The sequence below is a fragment of the Odocoileus virginianus genome, chromosome 9, assembly GCF_023699985.2.
Source record: "Odocoileus virginianus isolate 20LAN1187 ecotype Illinois chromosome 9, Ovbor_1.2, whole genome shotgun sequence".
Taxonomy (NCBI): domain Eukaryota; kingdom Metazoa; phylum Chordata; class Mammalia; order Artiodactyla; family Cervidae; genus Odocoileus; species Odocoileus virginianus.
The window spans coordinates 35,663,580-35,681,005 of record NC_069682.1 but is presented as its reverse complement, the minus strand read 5'-3'; the positions used below and the strand labels follow the sequence as shown (position 1 = coordinate 35,681,005).

Sequence of the window (17,426 nt, the reverse complement as noted above, 5' to 3'; positions counted from 1 at the left end):
AAGAGGAACATGAAATGATCCTAAATGTATACACATCAAATCAATAAGCATCAAAATAGATGTTGGCAAAAGCTGAGAACAGAAAGAACAGTAGACAAATGCACAGTTACAGTTGGAAACTCCAGCATTCCTCCCAGAGTCACCGATAAAGTTAGTAGAATGAAAATCACCAAAGAGGTAGAAGAAATGAAAGACACCATTGAATAACTGGATCCAATAAATATTTATAAAGCATTCCCACACGACATTTTTTTCCAGTGCTCAAGAAACATTCATAATGGTACACCAAATCCAGGGTTATAAAAAAAAGATTAACAAATGTAAAAAGAAGAGCTGAAATCTTACAAGACCACTGTCATTCCAGGAAGACTGTGGGCTTACCCAAGGATAAGCTCCCAGGAAACACCGCAGGAAGCTTCACCTTCTAGGAGGGAGGGTGAGAGGGAAACAGACCTCACTAAACTCATCCAGCCAGTCATGACCCAAGGGAACAAGCAAGTGAAAACAGTGAGTCCCAGGGACGGGAGACCGGTGTCCAGAGTTGCTACGATATGTTATCTAAAATTTCCAGTTTCCAACAAAAAAATTATAAGACATTCAAAGAAACAAGAAAGTATAACTCATACACCAAGGGGGGAAAAAAAACAGTCAACAGAAACTGCCTGAGAGAGACAGAAGTCAAATCTAACAGAAAACAACTTCAAATTAGCCATTATAAATATGTTCAAGAACTGATAGGAGCTATGATTAAAGAAGTAAAGTGATGACAATGCTGCATTATATAGACTACATCAATAAAAAGACAGAAATTATATAACACAACCCAAAGGTCATTGGGAATTGAAAGGTATAATAACTGAAATGAAAACTCACTGACAGACTGGAGGGTACATTTGAACTGGTGGAAGAAAGAATCAGCAAGCTTGAAGATAGGTTGATAGAGATGATGCAACCTGAAGAGCAAAGAGAAAAAAGAATGAAGATAAATGAACATCTCAGAAATGTTTGGGATGCCACTAAGCCAACAGATGCATAATGAAGTACCAGAAGGAAAGGAGATGGAGAAAGGAGTAGAAAAAATATTCAAAGAAATAATTCTGAAAAACTTCCCAAATTTATTGATGAAAATAATAATCTATACATTGAGGATGTTCAACAAACTCCAAATATGATAAATATAAGGAGATCCACAAATAGACAAATCACAGTAAAAATGTTGAGATATGAAGACAAAGAGAAAATCTTGAAAGCAGTGTGAAAAAAAAAACACATCACTCACCAGGGAACACCAATAAGAAAAAGAATTAACTTCTCCTTGGAAACAATGGAAGTCAAATGCAGTGGGATAACATGTTCAAGGTGCTCAAAGAAAAATAGTCCACCTAGCATCCTAAGATGGCAGAACTTTGTTTCAAAAATAAAAGACAAAATAAAAGCTGTCAGATCTAAAATAGAAATGTGTTAGCAGAGCTGCCTTACAAAAAATACTAATAAAAGGTCTTCAGGTTGAACACAAGTGACTATGGTATATATTATCCAACCAAACAAAAAGTACCAGAACAGGTTAGTATGCAATTGTAAAAGATAATTGAATAAAAAAGAAGACCTAAATAAATGGAAAGAAAGGTTGTGTTCACGGATGGAAGATTTAATATTGTTAAGATCACAGTATTTCCCAAAGTAATCTACATATTCATTGTCATTCTTAAAATTCCAAGGAGTGCTTTTGCAGAAATGAAAATTTTTGTCTTAAAATTCATATGGAATTGCAAGGGACCCAAAATAGCCAACACAATCAAAAAAGAAAAATAAATTTTGAGTATTCTCACTTTCTGATTTAAAAATTTACTGCAAATCAATAGTAATCAAAGCAGTGTATGGTACTGGCATAAGGATGAAAGTGAAAGTCAGTCGCTCAGTTGTGTCCGACTCTTTGTGAACCTGTGCACTATGCAGTCCATAGGATTCTCCAGGCCAGAATATTGGAGTGGGTAGCCTTTCCCTTCTCCAGGGGATCTTCCCAACCCATGGATTGAAGCCAGGTCTCCTGCATTGCAGGTGGATTCTTCACCAGAATTCTTGCAGGTGGATTATTTACCAGAATTCTTTACCAGAATCTTAGGCCACAAGGGAAGCCTAAGAATACTGGAGTGGGTAGCCTATCCCTTCATCAGCAGATCTTCCTGACCCAGGAATCAAACCAGGGTCTCCTGCATTGCAGGTGGATTCTTTTCCAACTGAGCTATCAAGAAAGCCCAGCATAAGGATAGATGTGTTAATCAATAGAATAGAATTAGGAGTCCAGAAATGTACTCATATACCTATAATCAATCGATTTTCAACAAAAATGCCCTGACCATTGACTGGGGAAAAAAAAGTTTCCAAAAAATGGCTTTGGGACAACTGAATATCCACATCCAAAAGAATGAAGTTGGACCCTTCACACCACAGATGAAAATTAATTCAAAAATAGATTAAAGACCTAAGTTTAAGAGTTAAAACTATAAAATTTTTAGAAGAGGACATGAGGGCAAATCTGCATGACCTTAGATTTGGCAAGGATTTCTTAAATATGATGCCAAAATCATACATAACACAAGAAAGGAAAGATAAACTGGACTTCATGAAAATTTAAGTTTTATACATCAAAGGTCATTTTCAAGACTGAAAAGATAACCCACAGAATGGGAGAAAATATTTTCAAATCATATATCTGATGAAAGACTTGTATCCAGAACATGTAAAGAATGTGTACAATTCAACAACCTAAGAGTAAAAATAGGTAAAGAACTTGAACAGATGTTTCTCCCAAGAAGATATACAAATAGTCAGCAAGCACATGAAAATATACTCAACATCATTAGTCATTAGGAAAATGCACACCAAGAACCACAATGAGACACCACTTCCCACTCAGAATGGCTATAATAAAAGAGTCAAATAATGACAAGTACTGATTAGGATGGTGGAGAATTGTAACCTTCATTTACTGCTGAGAATATCAAATAGTGCAGCCACTTTGAAAAACATTCTTTTTTGAAAAAAATATTTATTCATTTATTTAGCTGTGCCAGGTCTTAGTTGTGGTGTGTGGGAGGTTTCATTGAGGCATGTGGGATCTAGTTCCCCAACCAGGGATTGAACCTGTGCCCCCTGCATTGAGAACATGGATTCTTAACCACTGGACCACCAGGGAAGTCCCTGAAAAACATTCTGACAGTTCCTCAAAGGATTGAAAATAGCTTCCTTGGTAGCCTGGTAGCCTGGTTCTTGGCTCAGTGGTAAAGAATCTGCCTGCCAATGCAGGAGACATGAGTTCAATTCCTGATCCAGGAAGATCCCACGTGCTGCGGAACAACTAAGCCCATGTGCCACAACTACTGAGCCTGTGTTCTAGAGCCCAGGAGTCGCAACTACTGAGCCCCTGTGCCCTAAAGCCTAAGCTCCGCAACAAGAGACGCCATCGCAATGAGAAGCCTACGCACCACAGCTAGAGAGTAGCCCCTAACCACTGCAACCAGAGAAAACTCTTCACAGCACAAAGACCCAGCACAGCCAAAAATAAGTAAAATATTTTAAAAATTACTGAGTCTGAGGCTACAATTACAAAAACAAAATAAGAGTTACCATATGAACCAATAACCCCACTCCTAGGTATATATCCAAGAGAACTGAAAACATATATTCACACAAGCACTTGTACACAAATGTTCACCGAAAGATTATCACAATTGCAAAAATTTGGATAGAACCCTGCTGTCAATCCTCTTCATTATAGGGGACTGGATCACAAAAGTAGGAAGTCAAGAGCTACCTGGAGTAACAGGCAGATTTGAACTTGGAGTATAAAACAGAGCAGGGCAAAGGCTAACAGAGTTTTGCCAAGAGAAAGCACTGGTCATAGCAAACACCCTCTTCCAACAACACAAGAGAAGACTCTACACATGGACATCACCAGATGGTCAACACCGAAATCAGATTGATTATATTCTTTGTAGTCAAAGATGGAGAAGCTCTATACCATCAGCAAAAACAAGACCAGGAGCTGACTGTGGCTCAGATCATGAACTCCTTATTGCCAAATTCAGACTTAAATAAAGTAGGGAAAACCACTATTCAGGTAAGACCTAAATCAAATCCCTTACGATTATACAGTGGAAGTGACAAGTAGATTCAAGGGATTAGATCTGATAGATAGAGTGCCTGAAGAACTATGGACGGAGGTTCATTACATGTACAGGAGACAGGAATCAAGACCGTCCCCAAGAAAAAGAAACAAAAAGCAAAATGGTTGTCTGAGGAGGCCTTACAAATAGCTGTAAAAAGAAGAGAAACTAAAAGCAAAGGGGAAAAGGAAAGATATACCCATTTGAATGCAGAGTTCCAAAGAATAGCAAGGAGAGATAAGAAAGCCTTCCTCAGTGATCAGTGCAAAGAAATAGAGGACAACAATAGAATGGGAAAGGCTAGAGATCTCTTCAAGAAAATTAGAGATACCAAGGGAATATTTCATGCAAAGTTGAGCACAATTAAGGACAGAAATGGTAAGATAGTAAGAGGTGGCAAGAATACACAGAAGAACTATACAAAAAAGGTCTTCATGACCCAGATAATCATGGTGTGATCACTTAACTAGAGCCAGACATCCTGGAATGTGAAGTCAAGTGGGCCTTAGGAAGCGTCACTATGAACAAAGCTAGTGGAGGTGATGGAATTCCAGTTGAGCTATTTCAAATCCTAAAAGATGATGCTGTGAAAATGCTGCACTCAATATGCCAGCAAATCTGGAAAACTCAGCAGTGGCCACAGGACTGGAAAAGGTCAGTTTTCATTCCAATCCCAAAGAAAGGTAATGCCAAACTATCACACAACTGCACTCATCTCACAAGCTGGCAAAGTAATGCTCAAAACTCTCCAAGCCAGGCCACAACAGTACATGAACTGTGAACTTCCAGATGTTCAAGCTGGATTTAGAAAAGGCAGAGGAACCAGAGATCAAATTGCCAACATCCGTTGGATCATCGAAAGGCAAGAGAGTTCCAGAAAAACATCTACTTCTGCTCTGTTGACTACGCCAAAGCCTTTGACTCTGTGGATCACAACAAACTGGAAAATTCTTCAAGAGATGGGAATACCAGATCACCTGACCTGCCTCCTGAGAAATCTGTATGCAGGTCAGGAAGCAACAGTTAGAACTGGACATGGAACAACAGACGGGTTCCAAATCGGGAAAGGAGTACGTCAAGGCTGTATATTGTCACCCTGCTTATTTAACTTATATGTAGAGTACATCATATGAAATGCTGGGCTGGATGAAGCACAGGCTGGAATCAAGATTCCAGGGAGAAATATTAATAACCTCAGATATGCAGATGACACCACCCTTATGGCAGAAAGTAAAGAAGAACTAAAGAACCTCTTGATAAAGTGAAACAGGAGAGCAAAAAGTTGGCTTAAAACTGAACATTCAGAAAACTAAGATCATGGCATCTGGTCCCATCACTTCATGGCAAATAGATGGGGAAACAATGGAAACAGCGACAGACTTTATTTTCTTGGGCTCCAATATCACTGCAGTAGGCGACTGCAGCCATGAAATTAAAAGATGCTTGCTCCTTGGAAGAAAAGCTATGACCAACTTAGACAGCATATTAAAAAGCAGAGACATTACCAACAAAGATCCATCTAGTCAATGCTATGGGTTTTCCAGTAGTCATGTATGGATATGAGAGTTGGACTATAAAGAAAGCTGAGCGCCGAAGAATTGATGCTTTTGAACTGTGGCATTGGAGAAGACTCTTGCGAGTCCCTTGGACTGCAAGGAGATCCAACCAGTCCATCCTAAAGGAAATCAGTCCTGAATATTCATTGGAAGAACTGATGCTGAAGCTGAAGCTCCAATACTTTGGCCACGTGATGTGAAGAACTGACTCATTGGAAAAGATCCCGATGCTGGGAAGGATTGAAGGTGGAAGGAGAAGGGGACAGCAGGATGAGATGGTCGGATGGCATCACCGATGCAATGGACATGAGTTTGAGTAGGCTCCGGGAGTTGGTGATGGACAGGGAAACCTGACGTGCTGCAGCCCATGGGGTTGCAAACAGTTGGATACGACTGAGCAACTGAACTGAACAGAACTGCTGTCAATCAATCAAGGACAAGATAGACAAAACAGTATTTCTATACAATGGGATATAATTTGGCTGTAAAATACAAGGAAATATTGACAATAGAATGAAGTATTGACACATTCTGCAACATGAATGAACCTTGAAAACTGTGTGCTAAATGAAAGAAAACATCACATTTTCTATTCCATTTATAGGAAATGTCTATAATAGGCAAGTCTATGGAAATATAAAGTAAATTGGTGGTGCTTAGGCTGGGGGTGAAAGGGAGGAAATGAAGGGGATGGGAGGTCATAGATTAAGGTTCATGGACACAAGATTTTTTTTTCTTAGTTTTTGTTTGCACTTCACAGCATGTGGCACCTTGGTTCCCTGACCAGGGATTGAACCCTCACCCTCTGCATTGGAAGGTGGAGTCTTAACCCCTAGACAACTTGGGAAGACCCCAAGATTTATTTCTGAGGTGAAGAAAAATATTCTAAAACTGACTGTAGTAATGGTTGCAAGTATCTGCAAATATAATAAAATCCATCTGTTCACTTTGAATGGTGAATTGTATGGTATGTGAGTTACAACTCAATAAAGTTGATGATATCAAACACTGGCAAGAATCTACACCATGATTACAAGGAGAAATACAGAATGGTTCAGTCACTCTGGGAAACAGTTTGGCAGTTTCTTATGAAGCTAAACATGTACCCAGTTAAACATGACACATCTCTTAGTATTTACCCTAGAGAAATGAACATTTATGTTCACTAAAAAGCTGTACACAAATGTTTACAGCAGTCCGATTCATAACCCCCCAAACTGGAAGCAATTCAATTCAGTGGGTGAGTAGATAAACAAACTGGTATGTTTATACAATGGAACCCTACTCATCAGTAAAAATAATAATAATAAACTATTGATTCTTGCATCAACTTGGATGGACCTCAGGGCCATTGTGTTGAATAAAAGAAGCCAGTCTTAAAAAGTTATGTAATGTAAGATTCCATTTTCTTTTGACAGTCTCAAGAAATGCAAAGCTAGTGATGCAGAACAGATCAGTGGTTGCCAGGGGTTCAGTGAAGGACGAGACTATAAAATGGTAGCATGATGGAGTTTTAGGGGGTGATGGAACTATTTTTTATCCTTATCATGGCAGTAGTCACAGGAATCTATAGACACGTTAAAATTCATAGAATGACATGCCCCAAAAGTCAAATTCTATGCTTCCACGAGTTCATTTACTGTATGTTAACATAAAAATTAAAACTAAAAAAAATTTAATCAATACATAAAAGCAAAATAAAATTACAAAAAAATAAAAAGAACCCAGGAGAGAAAGGGAAGGTAGGAGAATTCACCTAACAGCTCCAAGGCCAGCAAAGGAGACTTGTGAGTAAGAGGGACACAGATACACACACGTGTACCTAATAGGATTTTTTTTTTCTCATTTCATCTCTGTGCTTTATTTTGTTTTGTTTTGTTCTGTTTTTTCATTAATTTTTATTAGTTGTAGGCTAATTACTTTACAATTTTGTAGTGGTTTTTGCCCTACATTGACATGAATCAGCCATGGATTTACATCTGTTCCCCATCCCAATCCTCCCTCCCACCTCCCTCCCCATCCCATCCCTCTGGGTCTTCCCAGTGCACCAACCCCTAGCACTTGTCTCATGAATCCAACCTGGGCTGGTGATCTGTTTCACCCTTGATAGTATACTTGTTTCAATGTTATTCTCTCAGAACATCCCACCCTCGCTTTCTCCCACAGAGTCCAAAAGTCTGTTCTGTACATCTGTCTCTTTTTCTGTTTTGCATATAGGGTTATTGTTACCATCTTTTTAAATTCCATATATATGCGTTAGTATGGAGAACAGTGTGGAGATTCCTTAAAAAACTGGAAATAGAACTGCCATATGACCCAGCAGTCCCACTGCTGGGCATACACACAGAGGAAACCAGATCTGAAAGAGACACGTGCACCCCAATGTTCATCGCAGCACTGTTTATAATTGCCAGGACATGGAAGCAACCTAGATGCCCATCAGCAGACAAATGGATAAGGAAGCTATGGTACATATACACAATGGAATATTACTCAGCCATTAAAAAGAATTCATTTGAATCAGTTCTAATGAGATGGATGAAACTGGAGCCCATTATACAGAGTGAAGTAAGCCAGAAAGGTAAAAGCCTAATAGGATTTATATAATATGCTACAAAGCAGCCATGTGGCAGGCTATGTGATGGAGAGGATGCAGAGTACGTGGCTGGACATCATCCAGTAAGATCACATGACCAGGACTACAGCTGCATCCTTGACCGAGTTCCAGGTAGGAGGAGACCCGATATGATTCATGGTTCTCTCTGGTGCCTGCAGCATGTCAGGGCAGGAACAGAAGGAAGGGCCCTCTTGTCATGTGTGTAACACACAGAGTGAAAGGTGGCAGAAAGTGAGCCACACAATAGCTCCTCGGCGACTGTGACCCCAGACACGCCTGCCATGAGAAACCCTCCACCAGGACCCTGCCAGCCCCCAGAGAACTGGCCCAAAGACTGAGTTTTGGGTGGTTTGTTACTCAGCAGTAGCTAATGGATACATGTGGGGAAGTGCCAGGCCACAGAGGAGAGGGTGTGGACCTGCCTTCCAGCATACCTCTTCTCTGCTAAAACCCAGGAGAAGCACAGAACAGGGACCCGGCTCCTAACTCCGCATCCCTCACTCACCCTGCCACCCCCTCATGATATTTAGTCACTCCTGGGCACATGGGACCAGCTTTCCCCACCTGCCTTCCCCTGGCAGACATTTTCACACATTTAGTTTACAGAGGAAACCGTCATAGAGAGGTAATCTGCTTATAAGGAGACATGGGTTTGATCCTGAGTGGGGAAGATCTCTTGAAGAAAGAAATGGCAACCTGCTCCAGTGTTCTTGCCTGGAGAATCCCATGGACAGAGAAGTCTGGTGGGCTGCAGTCCATGGGGTTTAAAGAGTCGGACACGACTGAGTGACTAAACTACCAACCATATGAGGGGTCAGTACCATGAAAGGCAGGCAGAAGAAGTAGGACTGGACAGAAGAAATATCAACTTGTGAGGCAGGCTCCGCCCACAGGAAGCTGCCTCAGGTCCACTCCCCACCTCACTCGGTCACTGGACCCCAGACGTAGGTCATCCCTGGGGGTGTGACCCAGGAGGAGCTGATGGCTGAGAGTCACCCGCTGACTGAACTCCCTGGAGGTGGAAGCAAGTCCTTCCCGGAGGGAAACCTGGGCCGTGTCCTGGCGTCCACCACGGATATAATCAGAGTCCAGTGAAATCACCTAACACATGTGTGATCTCACTCAACCTCAGACCCAGGGCCACAGGCTCCTCCTCTTGAAGAAACAAGTGTGTAGAAGGTGGGCAGTTGCAGAGGGTGGTCAGAGTGTACAGTCCGGCAGCCCCCACTCAGACCGAGCCTCCAGTTAGGAACCATGAGCACCCTCTACTCATAAATCCAACTAACTGAATCACCTGCCTCGGGCCCCGTGCATGGTGTATAGACAAGGAATTTTTTTTTCCTTTTTGAGATAAGTCTCCATTTTATTTGCAGGACAGAAATTCAAAACCACTGGGGCAGGAACGTCTGGAGTATTTGCATTTTACAAGATGCACTTTTGGTTCTTCACACTTGAAATCACTTTTAAAAGAAAAAATTTGTGTGTCAGTCACTCAGTCATGTCCAACTCTTTGTGACCCTATGGACTGTAGCCCACCAGCCTCCTCTGTCCATGGAATTCTCTAGGCAAGAGTTACCAGAGTGGGTTGCCATTTCCTTCTCCAGGGGATCTTCCCGACAGGGTTCAAACTGGAGTCTCCTGCATTTCAGGAAGATTCTTTACTGTCTGAGCCACTAAGGAAGCCCCTAATTGGAGGATAATTATTTTATCATATTGTGATTGTTTTTGCCATGTATCAACATGAATCGGCCATAGGCATACACAGGTCCTCTCCCTCTTGAATCCCCCTCCCACTTCCTTTCCCACAAGGATTTGAATCCAGACTTCTTTCACAGGAAAAACCAAAGTTCTTAAACTGGCCTGAACTTCCTAAACTTCTCCGCAAATCATGAGGCAGGGTCAGGGCCCAGAAGGACCTCAGAGCCCAGGGAAGCAGTCGCTGGAGAGACACTGGAGGTGGGGCCAGTGTCAGGGGCGGGGGACCTGCTGGCTGAAACACTGCTCCTGTGGCCAAACCTTGCACAGAAAAGTTGCCAACGGTCGCCCTCCTTTGTGAAAGTAAAGATGCATTCCGAAACACGATAGTCTAACATTTTGACAGGCTCATGTTGGGATAACTTCCCAGGGCAATGTCTATGGGCTTACCAGAAAAAAAAAAAAAAAGTCTACAATCAGAAGAATTAGCCAATGTGATTTGCCCGGGAGCTTTTTTGGCCAGAGATGATGTCTGGGAGTTTGTGTGGCAGTGACTGAGTTAGGAACAGCACAAGACCGTGCTCTCGGGGTTACCCCCTCCATGTGCATCCGTGACACGGTGACATCCAAGGAGTACTCTTCCCCAGATGACCCCTCACCTTTGCCACACTCTGCTCTCTACCCTTTGGGTGGAGTTTGCAGAAACCCTGGAAAGTGGAGATGCCTAGCAGGTGATGAGTTCCCAGATACCAGCAGAGGCTCAGAAGCGGTGGGTGTGAAACTCCAGATCCGGAACATGGACATCAACACAGTCTTGTCAGATAGTCACGAGATCGGACCAGACTCCTCCCAATGGGGGTGAGGAAGCTTAGTCTACCTCAAATACCAGGATCGACTTAGACATGGCAGGTTTAGTCTTTTCCCCTCACCTTCCTTTTCCCTGGAAAGCTCAGATAAACCTGGTGGTAGAAAGACGAGGAGGTGGGCACACGGGAATCCAGGAGTGGACAGAAGCTCTGCAGACTGTGGTTGTACCTGCCCAGCCTGGGGTCCCTCGAGGTGCCCATCCTGCCCATTTCTGGGCTGCGGCCCTGTTCCCAGCAGGTTTGGGTTCCCACAGGCTCCATGTCCTCCCCACTGTGCTGTGCTTAGTCGCTCAGTCATGTCCGACTCTTTGTCACCATGGATTGTAGCCCACCAGGCTCCTCTGTCCATGGGGATTCTCCAGGTGAGAATTCTGGAGTGGGTTGTCATGCCCTCCTCCAGGGGATCTTCCCAACCCAGGGATCAAGCCCAGGTCTCCTGCATTGCAGGCAGATTCTTTACCAGCTGAGCTACCAGGTCCTCCCCACTGCAGACCATCAAACCTGCCTGCATCTGAGGGGCCCAGAAAGGCCCCAGGGGACTTGGAGGAACACATGAGGACACTTCCCTGTGTCTACGTGGCCCTGCAGAGGCTGGCTGGTACACAGAGGGGCTGCCCCACTTGGGTGGCCTGCTCAAGTAGGCCCTGCCATTGGACCCCAACCTCTGCATGGGGTTTCAGGAGCTTGTGGAGAAGCTCAGAGCCTGAGCACCCATGGTCACCATCATCCTTCCCTGCTGGGTGAGAGAGAGAGAGAGTGTGCATGTGTGTGTGCACACGTGCATGCATGTGCACATACATGTGCATACATGTGCCAGGAAGGGGCACACCCTCTTGACCCCCAAAGTCCACACCCGCCCTCAGATCCGAATTCTCTGTCTCCAGGGAGGTTCCTAAGCTCAAGAAGTCCTTGTCATGAACAAAATGCTATTTATGCAGCCCTCTTCCCGTTGCTGAGCTGAACTCTCTCCACGTGCTGGTTCCTTCAGTCTTCACAACAACATGTGTGCTCATGGGGTGGCCGTGTCACGGTCAAGGAGACTGAGTCACAGGGAGCCAGTGAGGCCCCCACGGCTGCCAGGTCTTGAGACTGATTCAAGCCCAGCTGCTTTCAGACCTGGTGAACAGCCCCACCAGCTTTGCTGCTTCACAGGACACAGCCCTCCCACCCAAGGACCCCTCTTGCCTGGCATGTGGCTGCAGTGGGTGTTGAGGGCCCACGTGGACCCCTCCATCAGGCCAAGGTCCGACTCCCCCAGAACTGTGAGCCACGTGGGCAGACTGGGAGGAGGAAGCCCAGCCCTGGGCTTTCACCCAGTCCAGGCCACTGGCCCTCTGCCCACCCCCATGCCAGTGAGTTAGAAACAGCACAGGGCCATCGTCTCAAGATTACCCTGAGACCATCATGTCCACCACACCTGGAGCAGCTATAACCTGGCCCTAACCAGAGCCTTGAACATGCAGGGATGCTGAACATGGACTAGAACACATTAGAATCATCCAGGTAGCTGTAAAATGTCTCCTCTGCCCAGACCACACCCAGGATTACATCAGAAGCTCTGGGATAGGGCCCAGGGGGTCAGTACTTCAAACTCTCCAGGTGATTCCAGTTGGAACCAGGAAGCCCCATGGTCATCTTCAGTATCCCCTCTCCTGACCTCTCCCCCAACAGCCTTCAGCAGTCCCCTGCCTGACCCTCCTTCATCTCTGCCATTAATGTAGACACTGGATTCTCCTGATGAAAAGATACCGTGAGCTCAAACATCCCTATGTTCCCTCCCTGCTACAGAGGGAACAGTATTCTGCACACACAGCAAACCCGGTTATCTTTGCTGAGCTTGCAAAACTGCAAGAGAGCTACAAGCCTCACATTGTTTTAGCCTTGTCTTAATTTTTCAGCAAAACACTCATAAGTTCAAGCAGCTGCTGTCAGAGCATGGCTGTGACACCAACAGAGGCCGCCAGGCTGGTGAGACCTGAGGGACGGCAGCCAGAACACATTTCTCCCGCTCCAGCCCATATTCAGAGATGGCATGCCACACATTCTGGCTGTCAGGGCAAAAACTCACTGTTACATTGCCTCTTGCATTCTTCTAGAAGTCACTCAGAAGAAAGCTTTGAAGGGAACTGTTCAGTTTCGACACACATTTTATTGCAAATGTCCTTGGACCTTGCCAACTAGTTTTGTGCAGTGAGCAAGGCACATCTTTTATGATTCCCATCTGTTGTGAGCTGAATGGTGGCCCCAAAGAGAACGACCGACTCCTAACTCCTGGAATCTGCAGACACGACATCCCATGGCAAATGGGGTGATTAAATTAAGCATCCTGAGAGGAGTGGCTTTTTCTGGATTATCCTGGGTGTCCCTTGAGTTCTACCAGCTTGGAGGCCACCAGCTCTACCCAGCTGAGCAAGGCGGTTTTGAGAGTGAGTGGTGGTCTTGCTTTAGGACCTGCACCCACTCTTCCCTTCCAAGGAAGGAGAGGCGAGGACATGGAGTCAGGTCCCAGGGGAGTGGAGACCTCAGTGTGGAGGCCAGTCATTTCCCCAAGTCTGTTCTGTGCCATCTCCTGACAAGTCACAGCAATTAGTCGGTGGTGAGGACGGGAAGGCTGCCAGCTCTCGTGTGTTCTTCCCAGCCTCTCTCTTGCTCGCTAAGCAGGCCATCAGCAGGCAGGACAGACCTCCAAGACCCAGAGCTACATGGCGGTCACTCCCCCTGACCCAGATGCTGAGGGGCAGGAGGACGTATCTTCCAACCTCTTTATCTGAATTCCCAGCACCATCAGGATGGGGGTCCCACTGCTCAGTCCCCTGCGGGCTGTGCCACGACACCACCTAAAGACCGAGGGCCTATGGGAAGTTCTAGAAAGACGGTGACCCTGTCTCTTCCTGTGAGAAGTGCCAGAACTTGTTGTTGTTCAGTCGCTCAGCTGTGTCCGATTCTTTGCAACCCCATGAACTGCAGCATGTCAGGTTTCCCTGTCCTTCACCAACTCCCGGAGCTTGCTCAAACTCATGTCCATTGAGTCGGTGGTGCCATCCAACCAATTCATCCTCTGTCATCCTCTTTTCCTCCTGTCTTCAATCTTTCCCAGCATCAGGGTCTTTTCTAATGAGTCGGTTCTTCCCATCAGGTGGGCAAAGTATTGGAGCTTCAGCATCAGTCCTTCCAATGAATATTCAGGATTGATTTCATTTATGATGGACTGGTTTGATCTCCTTGCCCAGAGCTGCCTCTGTGCTATCTGCAGTGGGTGATGACAACACAAAGGTCAGATTTCGTTGCCCAAACTGCCAAACAAAGCGAATCATCTCTTTTGGGGGCAGTCCCTCAACTTTTTGTTTGTAATTTTTTTTTTTCACAGATTGATTGATAGCTATACCAGCTGCGGCCTGTGAAACTTCCCCAACCAGGGATTGAACCCATACCCCGCCACCCCCAAGTGGAAGTGTGGAGTCTTAATCACTAGATCACCAGGGAAGTCCTTTTAGTTCGTAAATTTAAAAGACCCGACAGCCCCCAAAAGGCCACAAACTCAGGGTTTGTAAAGCCATGGGGGTGGTAAAATTTGTGAAGAGAAGATTCCGAAGGGGACTGATTCTCCACTCCTAGTAGAAGTGATGCCCGCAGGGATGGGAGGGGGATAGAAAGAGAATTTTCACCCCAAAACTTCCTTTGTCTGGTCCTAAGATAAGTTTTATCTTGCTCCTTCTGCTCCTCAGTTTGCCCAGCAGTGTAATGGGTATTGTGTATTCATCATTGTGATGAAACTTCAGGATGAAACCTCCTGAAGTTTCTAGGTCTGTCAGTGACTAGTCTGTTCGACCCCATCTCAGCTCTGGGCAGGGCCTATGGAAGGTACAGAAGATGGAGAAGATGGAGAATCCCATGCCTCAGCCCCGCTCTGCTTGTCTATGGCACATCATTGGTCCCAAGGACTCTGTGTCCCTACCTGAGAGCAGATGGAGCCCTGAGGGTATCTGTCCTCTTGTGCCCACAAATCCATCTCAGGGACCCCCAACTCTCCTCCTGCAGGCCTGGTGGAGGAGGGCGGCCACAAGTTCACCTCAGGAAGAGAGGGGAGGGATGGCCGTCCACAGAACAGAGTTTAGACACAGCTGGGTCTACCTGTGAGCTTGTTACTCACAGCCAAGAGTACGTGGTGGAAGTGACATTGGGTGATTTCAAGGTTGGCTGAGAAAAGCCAATGCAGTGTCCGTCTTATAAGGAGGAGCCCTTGATTTTGAGGGCCTGAGCCTTTATGTAAGGAACCCAGCCATCCCAGGCCACACGGAGAGGGTGTGCATAGTCCTAGTCGATAGCCCTGCCCAGGTCGAGCTGGCAGCAACTTCAGCTACCACATGGGAAAGGCGGGTCCTCCAGGTGATCCAGCCTCCAGCCATGGAGGCTGCATTCTCCCCAGACTGCATTCTCCTTCCTCCCAAAAAAATGGGAGAAGTTAAGGCCTCAGATGTCAGGAAGCAGACACAAGCCAACCTCACCAGGTCTATCTGGAATCCCAAGCCCCAGCATCTGCACATCACAAAGTGGCCATCCAAGGCTGCTAGGCTTTGCGATGCAGAGGTAGAGCTTGGGTCATCTTTCATCTGCCAATGGTTTATTGCGCTCATACACTGTGGTGTTCAATCACTATTTGCAACCCATGGACTAAAGCACTCCAGGCTTCCTTCCCGATCTCCTGGAGCTTGCTTAAACTCATGTCCACTGAGTCAGTGATGCCCTCCAACCATCTCATCTTCTGTTGCCCCCTTTTCTTCCTGCCCTTAATCTTTCCCAGCATCAGGGTCTTTTCCAGTGAATCAGCTCTTCACGTCAAGTGCCAAAGTATTAGAGCTTCAGTATCAGTCCTTCCAATGAATATTCAGGGTTGATTTCCTTTAGGATTGACCGGTTTGGTAGTGTGCCTGGCTCTATTCTGGGCACTACAGATACAAAGAGGAAGAAAACCGAGCCTGTCTTTAAGGACAAAGTCTTGTATGGGAGCAGATGTGTAGCTCACAAGATAGTTAATGGTGCTGTGTGTGCAGGAACCAGTCCAGAAACCTCGAGGAGCTGATTCTGGTGGGGAATCTAGAGGGGCTTCCTGGAAGAGGCATCCAGAAGTACAGAAAGGTGGATATTGCCTTGTTTTCTCTACAGAGAATCAGAGGCTGCACAGCACAGTTAAGACATTATTGGGGTACAAGTTGCAGCAGTGGCTGCTGAGCCCATAAAATCCTACTGAGGCATGTCTGTGCCAGAGGCCCCCCACCACCACCACGCTTCTCTATAACTTCTGCCTTCCCACCAAGCCTTTGCTCAATTCCAGAAACACGCCAAACTCCTATCACCTTCTCAAACGCCCTTCCCACTGGCTAGAACACTGTTTTCACCACTCTTCTTCAAACTCAGCTGTATTTTCCCCTGGGTCACCTAGGAAAGCCCCTCCGTATACAGCACCCCCTCCTTCTCTCTCACACCCACCACACCTGCAAGCTTGTATCTGTCCTCTTGTTCACCTGTAGCCTCCCTGGATAGTCTGCACACTCCATGCGGGTGAGAACAGGACTGTTTGGTTCACCTTTACACTCTCAGCACCGAGCACATTACTGACCACTCAGCCAGCCCTCTGTAAATGGTGTTGAAAGAACAAGTCCAGGGATGAATGAATGGCCCCAGCCTTGGGCTTCAGATCTGTCCTCATCTCTGATTTGCTGATTAGCTTTTCCCTGGCTCCTAATGTCATCCCCAATCATGAGATTACTAGAATCCATCCCACTTAGGGACATCTCTCTGCCACCTCGTACTGGCCTTAGGAGTGCCCCCATCTATAAACACAGCCCCCCTATATGGGGCTTCCATCATCCACCTGGAATCACCCTGCAAATGTCTCCCCACAGGGGGCCAGGACCACTAGTTAGCAATCAGGTCAGCCACGACACAGGGCTGCATCATAGCAAAGGGGACAGTGAAGGAGGGACTTCTCAGAGCTGAGACAAAGGAGAAAAGTCCCACAAGCCACAGAGCATCTCCAAGTTCCAGAGAGCCTCCTCCTCCATCCTGGAGGAGACCACATGCACCACCATACTCACACCTAGACAAGAAAGGGTTTCATCATTTGACAAGGTCACGTGATGTCATTCCACTGAAGTCATTCCAGAGATGACAAAATCGAAGAGCATCCAAGGAGACTGGCTTCCCTGGAGACTCCAGGATGGAAGAGGGCATGCAAAGAATAGTGAACTGGTCTTTCCTTGCTTCTCAGGCCAAAGAAGTGACTGGGTGGGGGGGGTCTGGGGCTTTCCCTTGAAATAGTTTTCCTTATGCATTAACTTTGCCTTCTTTTTACTGGGAAGACCTGCAGGATGATGGCTGTGGAGGCAAGCTGTGGCTTCTCTCAGCACTGGCCCTGAAATCAACATAAGACCCAGAATGCCTGATATCTGGGAGGAGAGATTGTGGACACCGGGCTCCGCCTACTGGGGTGGCCTCAGCAACACTGCCCCCTTGGGTCGTGCCACTA

The 17,426-nt window shown here is 45.8% G+C and overlaps 1 protein-coding gene across 1 annotated transcript in view; it reads right to left on the bottom strand.

Moving 5' to 3' along the window:
* Positions 1–204: 204 nt before the first annotated feature.
* The window catches only part of DTD1 (D-aminoacyl-tRNA deacylase 1), a 210,364-nt gene continuing 193,142 nt past the window's right edge, over positions 205–17,426 (bottom strand). Inside the window, exon 6 of the mRNA XM_070472208.1 lies at positions 205–953. The gene's annotated coding sequence lies outside the window, so the exon portion shown is untranslated. The remainder of the gene's footprint in view (positions 954–17,426) is intronic.